Source organism: Eretmochelys imbricata, chromosome 15 (genome assembly GCF_965152235.1).
Source record: "Eretmochelys imbricata isolate rEreImb1 chromosome 15, rEreImb1.hap1, whole genome shotgun sequence".
Taxonomy (NCBI): Eukaryota; Metazoa; Chordata; order Testudines; family Cheloniidae; genus Eretmochelys; species Eretmochelys imbricata.
This window is the reverse complement of record NC_135586.1, coordinates 25,522,429-25,538,621: the sequence shown is the minus strand read 5'-3', so window position 1 is coordinate 25,538,621 and position 16,193 is coordinate 25,522,429. Positions and strand designations below refer to the sequence as shown.

Below are 16,193 nucleotides of genomic sequence, written 5' to 3'. Positions count from 1 at the left end.
CCACACCTGCCACAATCAGTCAGTAGCTTTACGCAGGACTCTAGCATGTGATAACAGGGAGGGTCAACAGAAGAACACTGCCACCGAGAAAGAAGTGGGGAAGAGAGGAAAAAAGATCCTTGTTCTGTTTCTGCATCCCCATAAGAGTGGGCACAGTGCAATTTTCCAAGGGTAAATGAAATAGTTCCAAACAGCGCAGTTGTTATAGCCCAGTCTAATGATTTTGTACAATCTATAATAATATGTTACATCCTCATAGAGGTCAGCTGCTGCCCAATACTGTACATGCACAATTTGCAAGCAACATTCTCTGGCTGGGCATTCACAGTAGTTGCCTACCCTGAAATGAAAGGGTTTTTCCCTGTCTTATCAGACCTTTAATCGGTCCTAACAGGCCATATCCAGCTATAACTAGTTAAGCTGCTGCCAGCACTTTGGCTTTTTGTTTAAAAAAAAGGAATAAATAAATCCAAAACCAAAAAGCACCTTGTATTCAGATAAAACAGACAGCAGAACACGCCGGGGAACACGTGCAGTTAATAACAAGAAAGCTAAATGTGGCAATAAATGCAGAAATAATAGAAGGTGCACAGAAAGGGATGTTCCCAGCTCTTCCCTCCCCTCACTTGCATCTGGATCCTTTACTGTGCTGCTGCAGTTACACATTTTAAGTAACAGAGAGATGCTTCTGGTTTCACCCACAAAGGGCCTGAGCCAAGAGAAAATATATACAGGCTTCAGGAAAATGCTAGGTCTGAGAGGCTGAAGGTACTGGTTGGGCTGCAGGCTGATCCATCCAATGGAAAGGATGTGATGCTGCACAAGGCATAAAGGGAAAGGGGGATGGGGTGGAGAATGACAAAGCAGCTCGGGGAAGGGAAGAGGAGTTCACTGAGCAGCACACCTCACTTCACTGCAAAGCAACCCCATATGCTGGACCTCTGCACCCAACTACAGCTATTGAGCCCAAGAGTGTTACTCCACACCTGGGGATGGAGTAACACCCTGTATGTGGCCCTCAGAGAGGGAATACAAGTGGGCCCCCCAAGGCTCATGTGGTAAATTTGTTTACACAGTTAGGAGGATGAAGGTCTCTCTCTTCTTGGTGGAGTAAGATTATTCAGACTCGCCCCACCCCCACCCAGGCAGGGATCCTCAGCCTACCATCCTCGCATGGAGTTTCCCCATCACTTTGTTTGGGAAAGGAAGCAGCTGTGTGAGGGTGAGGAGAGCTCTCTCCTTGGCAGAGCACCAGGGCAGAGATGTCATCCAGGGACAGCTCTTTGGACTATGCAGTGCCTACAATGACATTCAGCATTCACATGGCATTTTCATTCTCAAAGCTCCTTGCAAACAGTAACCAGCCCAGTACCCTAGCAAGGTAGGCAAGTGGTTATCCCATTTTACTTATGGGAAAATGGAGGCCAAAAAGTTAGCGATGGGCCCAAGGTCAGTGATGGAGTCTGCATCAGAGCAAGGATCAGAACTCAGCAGTTCCTGTCTTCCAGCCCTGTACTCAAAGCACTGCTCCAGGCCTCTCATAAAATTAATGGCAGAGAGCCAAACTTGTGCTAGACTGCACGGAGACAGACTAAAGATGCCATATCTATATCCCATTGACTTCAGCAATACTCAGCACCTCAAAGGAGGAGGCCCCACATACATCCTGACTTAACTCCCCTGGTCCTTGTGTTCTCATTACAGCAGGGAGAACTTGTATTTAATATTATGAGAGCCTGCTGTAAGCTGCAGCCAGTCTGTTCAGAACCCCACCTTCCAAAACGGACGATGGCCTTTGGGCCCCTCTGTTGCCATGCCCCTACTAGAACAATAGTAACTGCTCCACACAGGCCTAGTGAGGCAGCCAGTTACAGTCTCAGACTCTGGGGAGGATCTGCCATAGCTCCTAAATTAACATGAGACAGACAGTTACCACAAAAGGGTGGAAAAAATCCTCCCAAGTGGAAGCATCCTCAATGGGGGTCACAGACACTGAGATTCTGAAGGGCCAAGCAATTGAAGAAGCTGCTTTCTGCTGGATGAGGGCTCCGGATTTGTTGTCACTGAGGGAACCTCATGTTTTATATATGAAAATGTTACTGCCCTTAGTACACATTTCTAAAAGGTTTGCTCTAGCTGATACATGCAGCTTCCTTTTAGGAAGGCTTTTTTACTTTTAAAATTTATTTTAATCTGCTGATTTTTAACTACTTTCTGATCACTCTCTCTAGCTGGGTATGTTTAAAGCAAAGAACTCCTCAACAGCTCCAGTCTCTGCCCCTTTCCAAATACACGTGGCAATTAAAGCAGAAGTGGTAACTACTGCACAACATTTCAGTTGAAATGAGAAGTCTCAAAAAAAGAAAAACCCACAACAACATCTGATCAGGACCTGACAGAGAGGAAATAAAGACTGTCTGGGTTTAAATAATATGCTTAAAGAGAGAATACAGAGAGCTTTTCCATCATGTTCTACAAATGAACTGTAGTCTCTCTGTATAGATGAAACCCACAATCCATAATAATATTCAGGCTTTCACCTTTATTCTCTGTTTTATCAGAGCTCATCTGCTGATCACCCATGAGCTCCATGGAATAGCCTTAACATTTCAGTGTCAACACAGAAGTGCTCTGGTAATGATTGAAAATATTTACATATTGCCTCATTGATTGGTTCTTTTGACCATCTGGCTAGTCTGCATTTTAAAAGGGTTTTAAAAATACAGTATATATTATTTTTTAAGTGGATTCTTGCACACTGTTTAGGTCGAGGTAGAGCATCACACTTGAATCCATCCCTGCTGCAATTCTTAATCCTAAATATTTAAGACTGAAAATTTACAAATTTCATCCCAACTTTAGCTGAAATAATAATTTACTTATTTTCTTAACTGAAAATGAGTGCTCAACACCTAACAGAATGAACAAATATGCCAGTTCAGCAACGATGTCTCATTTTTAATGAGGCAAATGGTGTCATCTTTTGGACAACCGATGAGTCAAATGGAAACATCTTTTAGGTTTGGCATAATTTGCTAGCTTTCATTATTTTACAGATTAAGAAATATTTCATAGAAAGGTTTTCTTCAAGATGCAATAGCTTGTAGTAGCTTAAGAACATTGGGCCCCAGTGCTGTCATTTGTATTACAATAGCATCTAGAGGCCCCAACTGAAAGGTAAGTCCCTTTGTGCTAGGCACTGTACAAATACATAACGAGAGACAGTCCATACCCAAAAGAGCTCACAATCTAAGCAAACAAGACAGACAAAGGAAGCATTACCCCCATTTTACAGCTGGGGGACGGGAGCACAGAGAAATCAAAAATTAAAACCTAAAAATAAAACAAACGCTACTGCCCTGAGCTACAGTAACTTTGTTATGATTAAGTTAAGTCGGCTTTCCAGTGTACTGTACAGTGCTTTGGATTTCCCTTCCCTCGTTGCTCCTATCTTTCCTTAGACCCCCATAAACTCAGAGATGTTGAGCTTATGCTTTTCATGCAGGATTAGTAGTGAGCTCAGCTACATTTCTCCCCTCTCCTAGATATAGTAGTAGCATATGGCCACAATTTAGGAGCCAGTCCCGCTGGCCTTCAGTGGTAGAGACCCCAAGTGACTTAAGTATGAACAGACTTAGGAAGCTGGCTTTAAATTGGATTTATCCCTGAATGCAAACAGCTTTGGTAGGATTTACATCAGAGTTTTAATCATATAAAAAAGCTAAATGTTTTGCTGCTGAAATCTTTGCTAGAAGAGCTTTAAATATTTACTCCAGCTATAGCTAGTCAGATTAACATATGTTGGCAGAAGGAATGTATTGCCAATTCAGCAACTGATTCTGGAGAAAAGGCATCTCACCCATTCCTCCCCCCACCCCAAGTTAGTGGTTTAACTTCACGCTGGTATTCAGTTACATAATCTACTGTACAACTCTGATCTTCAGTAGTCTATGAAAAATAAGTAAGTGCAATGTTAACATCTGCCTTACAGATACTACAGTAAAGGGTGTTAAATAACAACCTGACTAGAGTACACTGAGGGGGAAAAAAAATGAATGGACCTAGTTCATGCCCGTCTACAAATAAAGTTTTTAAGAGTTTAACTCATTTATATTAGGTTTCATGGAGCGTTTCATAATAATATAACCAAATTATGCACAAAAGTTTAACAATTACAAGTTTACTGCAAGATCTCTTTCAAGTACTTAGTGGGAATATTAAAATGCAGTTCTCCTCTGAGAAGCAGCTGTAAAACGGACATCAGGGATTCCAAGTTTATCCTCTTGGTGACTTCAGTTTAAAACAGAAGATGCATATTCTAACTGCTGGTGCTGCAAACTCAACTTGAGGTCTAAAAGTCAAGGTCTGCCTCAGATCATCAGCAGTAAAAAAACTGCTAACGCAACTTAGATGAAAACGTTATTGATGATGCGCAAGATAAAAGATATTCCTGCCTGCTCTTTAAGCTCCGCACTGCTAGCAGGGAGTCAAAACAGGGTTTTGTCACTAAAGCTATCAGGTATGGCTCAAAGACACGCAGATTGCAGACATTGTGAGTAGGTACTAGTAGAACTGTGCTCATTTTATTACAGCCATGTTTCGTACTATAAAAAACACTGACACAGATCATTTTCATACTATTCCCGCAGGGTGTGTTAGGAAAGGTGGCCCCATTTTGAAAATCGAAAACCAAATTTGAAATTCTCCACAACTTTTCTCTGAAGAAGAGCCTGCAACACAGAACAAGTCCAGTGCTTATATGGGGCACATTCTGCTCTCAGTTACATTTCTGCAGCCCTACCAAAATCAACAGGGTTGTATGGTTGTAACGGAGGGAGGGACTTGGCCTCACCAAGGCTTGGGGGGAGGGGAGGGAATTCCATTACTGCCAGTGAGGTAAGTATGCTCAAATAAATTTGCTAGTCTCTAAGGTGCCACAAGTACTCCTTTTCTTTTAACAATTGACAGTATCATCCCCTAATGCAGAGAAACCAGCAGAAGGAAGCTGATTCCACAGGAAATTCTTACTGTTCACTGAGGAGAGACAGGGGTCCCCCTCCATAAACTTACAGGCATCCTGACATACATGCTGGACACAGGCTAGTTGCAGTGCTTCTATCCAGTGCTTCTATTCAGTTCCACATAGGGTGACCGGACAGCAAGTGTGAAAAATCAGGATGGGGGTGGAGGGTAATAGGTATAAGACAAAACCCCAAATATCAGGACTGTCCCTATAAAATTGGGACATCTGGTCACCCTAGTTCCACAGTACTTCCCATGGACTCCCCACTGGCAGCTGCTGGAAATTCCCCTCCAGGGCATATCACATCATGCAGCATAAGAGGATGCTGATGATGTCAATGTTATCTTATGCAAGAGAATCTCCATGGGGGTGGGGGAAGAGACAAATGCCCTCACCATCTATAGAGCTCAAGCCCTTTGACAGGCCTACAGAAGAGCCTTCCACAGGGTCAAGGGAAAGGAGAAGCATGTAACAGAACTGGTGCATCTCTGTGGTAAAGTCCACTGTGTATGGCGATTAACTCAGAATGGGAAGCAATGTACGAGAGTAAAACATTTTAAGTAGTTTTCCTCACAGATTTGCAAAAATAATCAGCACTGTTAAAGATCAGCCCCTAATTCAATGTGGCTTTTTCCCCTCCGAGCAGTGATGATGTATTTCCAGTGCTCTGGTTCAAATAATATCATTATATGAATCTCTGGTCAAGTAGCCTGTCAAATAGAGCTAGCAAAGTATGCAGAGAGTCAAAAACTCATCCTGTTACGCTAAACAAACAAACAAACTGATAAAATACACATGAGTCTAGAAAAGAGGCTTGCTACATAGGAGCTGCTGCCAAAAGGTTAATGCTTCAATTAGGCTTGCCCTAATATGCATTTCTACCTGGCAATTATTGTGTGTTAAATAAATTCTGTAGTTGAAAAGCCCATTTAGGGGAGTTTACAGAAGAGATGGTGAGCTTTAAGAGTCATTCTGGGTTCACAAAACAGATAGGACACATTGTAGCCATGCTAAATGTATATTTGGGAACCATTCTTCAAAGTGTTACTTTACAGTGGACACAATTAAAAACAAAACAAGTGTTTAACTTCTTCGATAGTTAAATTAGCTGCAATATTTCATAGTCTAAGTAGGGGAAAAACAGCAGTAAATTCAAATACTGTTTTCAAACCTTTGTAAATGTGGCATCTAACACACACACAACCCCTCAAAAACCCACACACCATGGTGCCTACTGTGCTTCTGTTCATATCATTTATTTAGGTGGGACTACACAATGCACAGGATAGGGGCCCAAATGAGTGATCTGTCAGAACGGCTCAACAGAAAAATAGTCTCAGCTTAGTTACATGGGAATATTCATGAGAGTTAGTGTGGACCAAAAGATAGGGCACTGGCTTAGGAGATAGGAGACCTGGGTTCTTTCCCTGGCTCTTTGGCTGCCTCACTGTGTGACTTGGACAAATGACTTTACACTTCGGTGCTTCAGTGTAAAGATCTGTAAAATGGAGATGATATTTCAACCTCCTTTGCAAAGAGCTCTGAGATAGTCAGACAAAGGGCGTTATAGAAGAGGTAAGGGTTATCTAGAGAGAGATAAGCCCTCTGTTTTTCCCACAGCATTTTAAATTCATGTTTTCAGAGGTATACACAGTTATTTAGACATTAAACTATCTCTGCCCTTGTTTCTCACACTTTAATTCACTTTATTTGCTACTAGAGAGGGGGCCAGCAACAAAGTTTGGGTATGTTCAGACTAGAACACTACGAGCCTGATGCCAGGTTGAGAGGGAAGTGTTTCCAGCTGCAGAGTCTGGCCAGGAAATATTGAAAAGAAATTAGGATCCATGTTTCCATCATGCAGGGGGAAAAACTGATTCAGTGAAAGGGAAAATTTAACAGCTTGGAAACGCCTACAATTGGTTTTGAACCTGAGATACTGCAAGAAGATGTAAATATTTGGATTTCAATTTCATCTGACATGATAAACAAAAAACCATGTTCTATTTCCTTTAAAGAAAAGTGGCAGGGTGAAGAACAACAACACTGAAGTAAGTAAACCACCCACATAGAGAAAAATCATTCTATATTGTTCCTTTTCCCTAAAAGAAGACCTCTTAGATTACCTAAAACTATTGAGCTTAAAAAAAAAATCACAACAGAAATTCACACCCCATTTTGTGCCTTTTTGTGACAGAAGGCAAAAAAGAAAAATTGTAATCTATTAATTCCCAACTCCTCGTGACTTTGTTGGAACCAGGAGTGGACCCTGAGCGTAAACTCACATACAAGGGCACAATGGTATTCTTTACCTCTTCGGAGATGGCAACAGCCCTGCCAGCTTTCCCAAGAAGTCATAATTCATAGACTTCAATTCAAAATGAGCAGACAGAAGAGTGACTCACTGAGCCCTAAACAGGTTTCAGAATAGCAGCCGTGTTAGTCTGTATTCGCAAAAAGAAAAGGAGTACTTGTGGCACCTTAGAGACTAACCTAAACCAGATTCCTGATGACTAACCAATTCAGGACACATTGTGTAAACTGAAGAGTAGTGACCCACAGCTGTACTATAAAACCTGCAATCCTCCCATATCCTTTTAAAGCACTTAAATAGAATTAAATCCTTATGATACTTCCAACATCTTGCAAGGACCTGACTCTTCCTATACATCCTGGGATAACAACGCCTATCTAGTGGCTCTCGACAGTGAAGTGTTCGGGTATGTCAAGGTCCTCCATATGCTTGTGCTGTTACACATGCCCACTTTCTAAGCAGGGCATTACACAATTAGAAGAGAATGCCTTTTGAGGACACGGTTGTATGGGTTAAATCAGATAATTTGCTTGAACTAGTAGCTAAGGATTAGTTATGTAAGCACCAGCAATCCAAACAAATTATAGTCAGCTTTTCTATCCATCAAATTAGTTGCACTCACCATGACAAATTAAAAACTTTAAACCATTAACTCACTATTGTCTTTTATAACCTCTCCAGACAGTACAAGAATGCTGAAGTGGGCTTTAGCCCAGGAAAGCTTATGCTCAAATAAATCTGTTAGTCTCTAAAGTGCCACAAGTACTCCTTGTTCTTTCTGCTGATACAGACAAACACGGCTACCACTCTGATTTCTCCAGCACACCATTTAGGACATTAGCCAATTCTCTGCCCTTTTCCCCTGGTCACCTAGGCTTATAAACTGGCTATAAAAGTTCACTCCAAGCAGGAATCTGATGTACATGGTCTCAGCTAGGGAGCTAAGCTGCTAAGTCACTCTGGTGGGGGAAGAGTTAGTGGTGAATCACCATTGCTTATCTTATTCAAGGTCTCTCTCCAAGCTGCCTAAGTGCTGTTCCTTCCCTGTGCGCATAACGGTTATAAAGTCTCCTGTTAGTTTCATGGCCCTCACTGAGCACACCTGTCTAAACACCATGCAAGACCAAATGGAATCTGTGTAACTCTTCCAAAACTATCCAGGATACCCAACTCCTTACATTTTTCTCATTGGTGGGCATTTCACTGTTCACCAGGTTGAGGATTCCTGATCTTATAGTCTTGTCAGACACATCTGAGCAAAACATTTTGGCTGCTGCATCAAAGCTGGAATAAAGTCCAGAAGCAGTTCATTTGGAACCCCTGAGCTGCAACTGAGTTGGGAAGAGATGCAAAAACTGAAGTCCTAATGACACATGGTCAATAAAAGATCCTACTGCTCTTCTATAAGAGCCCAGGTAACCCTGGCCTGCTGCTCATATTCCAACTCAGACAATTACATTCTACCCACAGTCTTATTGGCTAAAATATTCTTTGTCAATTCCTGTCCTCAACTGTTTTGTTGCTGCACACTCTCAGGTGGCAACTGCAACTTAATGGCAGAGGAAGTAATACTCATGCATCCTGTTCTGAACATAAAGAGTATTGTGCAGTGGTTAGTCAACATTCATCAAATCCCTCAGGATCCTTAGATGAAAAGGCACCATATACCAGCAATGCCAGCTCTTACTGTTACACAGCATCCCTCCCTGCTCTCCTTTATGAAGATCTACAGATACCAGGAGTCAGTAGCGCATTAGCCACTGGGCCAACGGGGCCCGTGCTCAGGCAACCCGGCCAACTGGAGGACCCCAGAAAAATGGGTGTCCCTGTGCCCCGACCCACTCCGCCCACCAGGCACTCCAGCCGGTAAGCTGGGTCAGGGGGCTTGACCTGCTCCGCCTAGCACTCCTGCCGAGGAGTGGGTCAGAGCGCATGGATTTCCTCAGGTATTCCCAAGTACTCTCCAGGGGTTGTTTGAGTTCTAAGCTTATTGGATTCTTCCTACTTTTCATTGATGGAGCTTGCACACACATTTTCAAGCTCAGTTACCTTTTTCTCTGTGGCACATCCTCCACTATTTATCCTCTGACAAGGAAAATCCTTCCATGCTCCTCTCTGGGCAAAATCTGTCATTGTGCAGAGGGTGATCACAAGGGCTCCAAACCATTTAACCCTGTAGCCCTTTGTACCCCACAGAATGGAAAGGAGATTTGACTCCTGACACCTGTAGATTTTAGGTGACGCACCAGAAGCCAGGATCATCTATGATAAGACCTGGTGTATTTTCACACTGTTTCCCAGTTCCCTCAGTGCAATTCACTGAAGAGGCACTATTCAGATAGTTACACGTATTAACCTCATTGCCCATGTTACTGATACTTTATAAGTAGAATTTTCAGGAGCTCTTTGCACTGACTTAACACCCCTATTGGGTAAAACTCCCAATAACTTTAAAGGGAGCCGAGCGAGGCTGATGCAACGTATTTTTGAAAATCCCACCTTACGTTATTAAAATTTTAATAATTTTCCAATAATTTATCGTTCACTATTTATGTTGTTTGTTTACAATTGGCACCACACTTAACTTAGACACTGAAACTGAACTAGCTAGATACACTTTAGATTTATAGAAAGTTTCAATTTCAGATTCTCCTGCCCTAGTGCAATGTTGTTGTATTTGGATTCTCAACATTGCCTGGGAAAAGTTATAAACAAATGTGGTTTAATTTTATTCTCTCCACCTCAGCCCTCCTCAGTTTCACAACTACATTTCTATTCATATTGGGATTTGCAAAACCCTTGTTTGTTTACAAAACCTGAAATCTGGGCCTGAAAAACACTCACTAATTTTTTGGTTTTTTTAAATAGAAACACTGATTGCTCTCCTTCTCTATACAAATCAGCTTCAAAATTAATTAGAAGAGGAAAAATTCAGAAATTAGAGAAAACAGTTAATTTAGGACTATTCAAATAAGAAAAATGCATTTTTGATAGAAAACTTAAAAGGGAAATGTTAAAAGGAAAAGTGACAGGTTAAGAAATATTTCCCAGTGGATTGTACTGGTCCTAGAACACATTATTGTATTCTCACAAATTCACAGTAATGAGTCATGCTAGATTCAAAAAAAATAAATAGCAGCTACCACTCTACACTAGAAAGAGCACCATTTCACTCTGCAGCTCTTGAATCAGGCCCTCACATAACAGTTTGTTAAAAAATATAGTGTGGCTAATTAGCTATAATATTATGTGGATATCACAACAAATAGGACAGATTTTTTTTTACTGAAGTCTGTAAATTCCAACAAAAAAAACCGTTTGGGGCCAGCTGAATGAGCCTTTTAAAAAAATGAACTTACCTGGAAGATGTGATGCTACATTAGAGAAAAACTCTCAGAGGCGATACAGATTTCAAATTAAAAAGCAAATCAATAAAATAATTAAACCCCAAAACATCCCACTTTCACTTGCAACTTTTTAGCATTTCTCAACAGGCTAAAACACAGTCTTTCTAAATTGGTTGTTAACTAAATTAGCAGTCGCATAAAACTCCCACATACCAGATGGCAACCCACAATAAACGTCTGGGCTGTTCGATGCACAACACTGAAGACATTCAAATATGCTGTCCGAGGCAAATCCAAAATAACAGAGATATTGTATCAGAAACTATTGTTTTGGTGAAAGATGCCAATTAAATAAACTACAATCCAAAAATCACTCTCTGAGGTCTTCATTCTGCTCTCACTAACCAAGGTGTATATCAAGATTAACTCTACTGAAGTCATTAGAGTTACTCTAGTGAAAGGTTACTGTAACTAAGAGGAGATTTAGGATCAGAGTACATTAAGAAAGAACAATCCACCTCTACTCAGCAAAACAGTTAAAGCGCATGCTTAAGTTCCAGTGGTTTCAGTGAGACTTAAGCACATAAATAAATGTTTTGCTGAACTGGAGCCCAACAGCTGATCCAAAGCCTACTGAAGTCAACAAAAAAGGCTCTCCATTAACCTCAGCTGGCTTTGGATGAGGTCCTAAATTAGGCAACATTTTCTCATACACACACCTAGACATAATTTACCCCCTTTTCATGTTCCAAGTTACTTAAAAAATATTTTTAAAGATATGAGATAGTTGTTTATTTATACAATTCTTGTTTCTTGAACACAGATGCAAAAAAGTTATATTAAAAAGATGAACAGCTGCTACCATATGCTGTTTAAATGGCCACCAAAAGCATCTAAGGGGCCATAAAGGGAATAGTAAGGGAATTAAAAAGAATTTTTATTCATGCAGATGGCCTAGCATACGTACATTCATTAAGCTGGTATCAACCATGCTCTAATTAAAAGTTAGTTATGGAAACTTAAATATGATTAATGCAAATTAACATCCTATCAGGAGTCTGCTCTATCAACGGTAAGACGTAACAAGCCACATTTTTAACCCCTAAGCCTCACATGTCTCTCCCTCTCTCTTTGAGATGCTATCATGATCAGAATACATCAACAGTATTGTAAAGAAGCATTGCAACATAGAACCGCAAGAGAGGACTGGTCTGTGGCCATTCTTCTGTCATGCTTAGCTATTCTTCACTTTGTATTTCATGCTGAGGCTTTTCAGCCATCGAGCAACCCATGAACTGATCAACCATTAAAATAACTAGCTGTACAAAGGTCAATTGAACATATCAGGCATGAGCTCTGTGAAAGGACAGAATGGTGCATGCCCAAAAGCGGCAGCCTACTATTCGAGAGTGGAAAAATCACTTAGAAGCTATGATTGTGTTCTGTAACACAATCAATCTTCTTCTATTACTCAGGCACACAAAACAGACATGGCAGAAATAAACATGACAAAAATATTCCAGAGGATTAAGGATTGGGAGCAGAAAGGGGGGTTATCAAGCAATAAAGGGAGAGGCAATTTTATGAGTCCACTTTATTCAAATATGAAATCAAGACAGTGCATACTAATTACTAAACCTCTGTGCTTACAAAGACTGCACAGTCCCACTGACTTTAATGGGACTACTCACATACTTGGACTTGAGCACATGCATCAATTTACATTTTATTGCACTGTACTGCAAAACCAAGACACTTGGAATGGACTCTACAGAGTCGGAATCAGTGAACAGGATTTTTTTTCAATGCAACTATTACATATTTATAAAGTTTACATTAAAAAGTCACGAATAAGCCAAAGTAGAATGAAATAAAATCAGCCCATCTTCAGAAAGCAGCATGGGCCTCTGGAGAGGGCACTGAACTGGGAGAACAGAGACTTGGGTTCTATTCCCAGTCCTGCCATGGATGTGTGGCACAATCTTGAGCAAGTCAACTGTCCTCTATTTCCCTAACTATCGATAGTAATGCCTTAGCCTCCTTTGCGAGCTATGGATAAACAGCACTCTATAAAGCATCATTATTGATGCTGCCAGATCGTACCAGTGCAGTGCCATGGGGAGGATATACACACGCAGCTCCAGAATGCAATCCAAAAGCTCTCCAGGCTGTGAGGAAATACTGCAAATTCAGTCCTTGCAGGTGGATGGAGGAGCACCAACAGGTTTCTTTAGAGCCCCTTTACAAAGAGTAGCACGGAGATGCTTTCCCCCTCCCTCCACGCAGGTGCTCCAACACCCAAATAACCAGAGAATCAGATCCCTGAAAGGGGAAAAAGCCCCTTCCACCTCTCTTCCCAGAGGGGTAAGCCAAGTCAGATTGCAGAGGGAATGGCTTGGGACAAAGCTGCCTGAAGTACAGCAAGAGGAGATTTAGGTTAGATATTAGGAAAAACTTCCTGTCAGAGTAGTTAAGCACTGGAAAAATTACCTATGGATTTTGAATTATGAATTCTTTTGTCATTGGAGATTTTTAAGGTTAGACAAACACTTGTCAGGAATGTCTAGATAATAATTAGTCTTTCCTCAGTGCAGGGGATTGGACAAGACCGACTGAGGTCCCTTCCAGTCCTACATTTCTATTATTCTTATCTGGTGACTCTTTTCTAGATTACGTCAGCAGTTCTCAAACTGTGGGTCAGGACGAGGGGGGTTGCGACCCCATTTTAATGAGGTCGCCGGGGCTGGCATTAGTCTTACTGGGGCCCGGAGATGGGGTAGAAGTCCAAGCCCCATCACCTGGGGACAAAGACAAAGCCCGAGCTCCACCACCCAGGGCCATAGCGAAAGGGCTTCAGCCAAGGGTGGTGGGGCTCTGGTTACAGGCCCCCCAACTGGGGCTGAAGCCCTTGGACTTTGGCCTCCCCACCAGGGGCAGCGGGGCTCAGGAAGACTCAGGCTTCAGTTCCCTCTCCTGGGGTCATGGGTTTTTGTTGTCAGAAGGTGGTCACGGTGCAAAGAAGTTTGTGAACCCCTGGATTATGTAAACCCAGCCGGTGGTCACAGCTCCATTTCAATTTGAAAAGTGCCCTTGTCCTGAGAGTCTGCCCACTAGCTGGGAACCTTCAGCAGACAGGTTAGAATTGAAATGGGATTTAGACAGATCTGCCCTTCTATATCCCTCGAAGCGATCCAGCCAGGTCAGAGTTGACAAGTGCCACAGGGCAGCTTGAGGAAAGCCTGTGCTGTACCTGCTCTGGGGATGAGCAGAGTGAAATCTCCAGGGATGTCAAATCTGACACCTTTGGTAAGGCTAAATTCATTTACAAAAAAAACCAAACCAAAAACCTAACCTTCAAGTTACGAGTTTAAGATTATGGTCAAAGGTAAATAAATCACATGCTTATAATCAATTTTAGCATTAAAATTATATGACCCTTAAAGTCTAGCAGGGTGGTATCCCTGAAGCCCAGCAATATTTCATACACATCAAGTACATGAACTACCTAAAATGTTCCATTTGTTTGTTTGAAACAAGAGACAGGTACACCTGCTACCTCATATTTTCAAACACAAACATCTCCTCAGATTATATTCAAATTACAGCCTAAAATTAAGAGGAAAGCCACTCTGCACAAGTAGCTAGCAAACAAGACAACTACACATTTTAGGATATTTATGGGTTATTTTAACTAGATCATGAACAGTTCATCTTTTCTGTAAAACAGTATTGTTATTGCCGCAGCTCTTAAGACTATTATTATTATATTACAAAAAAATCGGTCTTTCCTACTATACCACCTCATTTACATAGGAAACTTTTTGCTAGCAAAACACCCTGTTTGCCACAGTGGGGGTTAAAACACAGAAGAGTCCTAGCAATACTTAGTTGGAAACAGCAAGTGACTGGTATTACCTTACAGCCTGCTCTTACGGTGCATTACCAGCCCTGTGTTGCTAACTATAGCACCAGAAGAAATCCATATTAGAAAAAAGCTGTCAGTGCAAATAACAAAACAATGCTGTCTCTAGGACAGAAGTGTCCATGCGTCAAGAACATTTAAAAGAAACACACACACACACCCCCATCTCTCTGAAAGGTTTCTTTGTAGTAATCACGAGCACGAGACTGGACCTGTGGGCACAGAAGTGACCATTAATGCCCGAGTCTGTGCAGCAGCTTGATGAGGTTGTTTCTTAGCAACACAGGGGGTAGGTAGCTTTCCCATCCACAATTCGGCCATGCGAATCCAACAGAACTGACCAGCTTGAGAAAGGCGGCGGCGGCGGCTGGGGGCGGGGGGAGTTAAAATGAATCCCCCCCCCCCCTCCAAGAAACAGCTGGAGAAAGGTGAAACTCGCTCCCTCAGGGAGCCACCCTCACGCCCATGTAACTGAGCGGAAGGGGGGGACCCTCATCCCTCCCCGCGCCCGGGGCAGTGGGGTTTGGCGCCCAGAGGAGACAGACGTTAATTCCCCGGGGAGCGATGCCCAGCAGCCGGGGGCCCGTCCAGCCACCTGCTACCCCCCTGCGCTATCCCGCGGCTGGCCAGGCGGGGGGCTGAGCCCACAGCCCCTGGAGACCCGCCCGGCGCCCGGCTCCCAGCCCAGAGCCTGCGCCGCATGCCCCTCCAGCCGGCCGGCGGGCCGGCCCGGCCCCCCGCGGCCAGGCCGGAGCGCCCCTCAGAACAGCCGCGTCGCCACGGGGCCGGCCGCCCCCTCCGGCTCCAGCGGCCTAGGCCGGCCCCGGCGCCTGCCCCCCGCCGGCCCCCGAGCTGCGGGAAGCGGCTTCACCCCCCCGCCCCACGCACCGGCTGCGGCTCCTCCGCCGGTCGCGGCCCCAGCGCTCGCTCGGCGGCGGCGGCTGCTGCTGCTCTCCCCGGCTACCAGGAGCGGGCTGCCGACCTGCCCGCTCCCCTCTCGCATAATCCCCGGCGAAGGCGGGCAGGGCAGCGGGGCTCCTCGGAGCCGCTGGCGCGGCAATCCCTGGGCGGCTGCCTGGCAGGGCTCTTGCCGCGGGGAGGGGCGCCCCGGCTCCCCCTCGGCAGCGACACGGACCCGGCTGGCAGCCGCCTCTCCCGGCGCGAGCCTTGCCCACTGCTGCAGAGCGCGGCCACTTCCTTCCCCGGCTCGCAGGCATTCCCTCACTCTGGGCGCCGGGAGCACGAGAGGAAAGCCAGGCGGGGTGCGCCCCCCTCCGGCCGCGGCGGGGTACGACAGCGCGGCTGCTCCGGCTGGGCAGGGGCCACCTGGGAGCTGCACCGCCGGGCTCTGAGCGGCTGAGGCTGGAAGGGGCTTGGGTGAGGCTGGCGGGAAAACCCCAGCACCGGCTCACGGGTGCTTTACAGAGGTGGGGCGAGAGGTAGTGAAATCTCTCCCTTCCAAACTAGCTGGGCCCTGGGACTAAACTCAAGAACTTTCCAGGCTCCGCCAGGGGATGTAGGCAGGTGCAATGGTCTAGGGTTAGCCCACTGCCCTTGCACTCTTCAGGGTTAGATCTCCCCCTGCTT

The 16,193-nt window shown here is 44.1% G+C and overlaps 1 protein-coding gene across 1 annotated transcript in view; it reads right to left on the bottom strand.

Annotated features, from left to right (window-relative positions):
- The window catches only part of PITPNM2 (phosphatidylinositol transfer protein membrane associated 2), a 217,989-nt gene extending 202,184 nt beyond the window's left edge, over positions 1-15,805 (bottom strand). The window contains exon 1 of the mRNA XM_077834846.1: positions 15,495-15,805. The gene's annotated coding sequence lies outside the window, so the exon portion shown is untranslated. The remainder of the gene's footprint in view (positions 1-15,494) is intronic.
- Positions 15,806-16,193: the final 388 nt, after the last annotated feature.